The following is a 2,426-nucleotide window of genomic DNA, read 5'->3' on the forward strand; positions in this document are numbered from 1 at the left end:
CATCCATCCCACCTCAATTCAAGCCTAAGAATAAAGCGGTCATCTTGACACTCTGGACAGCTGGGTGCTGTTTGTGTCCACTCCCACCCTGAAAGAGGGACTGGCAATGAGCTTCGGTAACCGCCTGTTAGACCCTAAAGGGCCCAGGGAGCCCAGGGTCCAGAATCTGCACAAAGCAGGGTCACAATGTGTAGCTGCAATTTTGTGGTTTGTTTTGTTTTGTTTTGTTTTGATTTTCGAGACAGGGTTTCTCTGTGGCTTTGGAGCCTGTCCTGGAACTAGCTCTGTAGACCAGGCTGGGCTCGAACTCACAGAGATCCTCCTGCCTCTGCCTCCCGAGTGCTGGGATTAAAGGCGTGCGCCACCACTGCCCGGCTTTGTGTTTTCTTTTGAGATGGGGTTTTCCTACTGTATGAGTGTCCATGATGTGTGTTGTGTGCCGCTGCGCTGTGGAGTCAGGACAGCTCTGGAGTCTTTCTCCTACCACATCATGATCCCCGGATCCTCACAGAGCAGAGCGGGGTGTGTGTGTGTGTGTGTGTGTGTGTGTGTGTGTGTGTGTTCCTTCTAGGCGGGGCTCCACCCTTACCAAGCCCCCACCCCCTCACTGGGGATCCACCCCTCGGGTTTTTTGTATTCCGTGGGGGTTTTTTTGGTGGTTTTGAGACAGGGTTTCTCTGTAGCCCTGGCTGTCCTGGAATGCCTTCTGTAGACCAGGCTGACCTTTAACTTACAGATCGCCTGCTTCAGGCTCCAAAGTACAGCTGCCCGGCCTCCCACTCCTGTGGAAGGCATGCAGTTTTGACAACCCTCTGAGTCTCATTCCGTGTATTATGGTTGTAGATGCTGGTGGTCTGAAACAAGATTCCTAACTTCCAGTTCATGACGACCCTCCTCCTCTGTGCCCTCCAAAGCGGTGGATTGGCAGGCTTTCACTGTGTGCCCTGTTGGAGGCATCTGGGTGTGGGTTGCAGGAAGCCTGGGTCACCCTCTAGGCGTTGGCGCAGTACCTCTTCTCATCCATAGATAGCGCTGCGGACTAAGGCAGAGGGAGGCTGTTGGAGCCATGTGAGGCCCGGAATGTTCCTCAGCTTCCTCCTGCTTCAACTCAGTAAGGCTTCTCAAGGCATGCTGCTTCTCCTGAGGTCCCAGGTTTTGTAGATCTTCATTTGGAGCATTTCCTGTCGTGGCGTCCTGTACTGTGTGATCTTTTCTGTCTGTTTTTGTCGCTGAGCACCATGTCTTCGGTGTTCCTCCACACTCCTCTGGAATAATACCCAGGCTGTGGCAGGGCACGCCTGACCTGCTCTCACGGCACGCATTGTCTATCCTGTACAGATGTGTTAGGGGGCCTTCTGTTGGCCCAATGACTACCCTAGGCACATGGCCTATGTTCCTAGATACTTCTTTGACCACTGCCCCGTTCACCCTGGGACCTTCACATGGACACTGACCCCAACACCAACGTCAGTCTTCCCCAACTGCTTGCCTATCTGAAGACACAGAATCAAGCTTGGTCACCTCCATGCCCTCCTCAGACCCCACACGGCGTCCTTTAGGTTATCTTGAACGTCTGTGTGTAGTCAGGTCCCAGTGACACTGTGGCGGGGACAGCTGGCCTAGATCCCCAGAGGTGTCCTGCTGTGCTAGGCCCTCTGCTTCTCCTGAGGCTCAGCCCTGTGTCCATGGCTAGCCAGGTCCTGTAATCCACCATGAGTTCCCTGTCCCCCCGAAGGGCTGCAGATGAGATGAGTCACTAAGAAGGTGAAATAGAGCCCTGCGTAGTGTTTCTACCATCCGTCTCCAGAACTTTCTGTCTCCTCTCACTGACATTCTGTCCCATCTGTCTCGCTCCCTCCCTCAGCTCCCACCATCCCACTTCCCCTGTCCATGGATGGCTCTGCCACCTCCAGGGACCTCTGGGAGTGGACCCTGTGCTGTGTGTGAGTGTGTACATGCGTGCATCCATGTGTGTGTGCGTGCGTGCGTGCGTGCGTGCCTTCTGCATCTGGGGCATGCTAATGAGCAGTGTGTTCTGGAGGTCCCTACATCTGAGAACATGTCAGGTGACCTTGTCTACTTTTCTTCTTGATTACTTGGGACTTTCACATCATGCACCCAGGTCCTCACTTCTCCCTCTCACCTGTGATCTCTCTCCACCACACACATACACACATATACACACATAAACATACACATACACACATACACATACACACAAACATACACACATAAACATACACACATACACACATATACACACATAAACACACAAACATACACACATAAACATACACACATATACACACATAAACACACATACACACATAAACATACACACATATACACACATACACACATATACACATACTCACACATGCACATATACACACATAAACATACATGTATGCATACACACATATACA

This window comes from Microtus ochrogaster, linkage group LG1 (assembly GCF_000317375.1).
Source record: "Microtus ochrogaster isolate Prairie Vole_2 linkage group LG1, MicOch1.0, whole genome shotgun sequence".
In the NCBI taxonomy this organism is placed as follows: Eukaryota; Metazoa; Chordata; class Mammalia; order Rodentia; family Cricetidae; genus Microtus; species Microtus ochrogaster.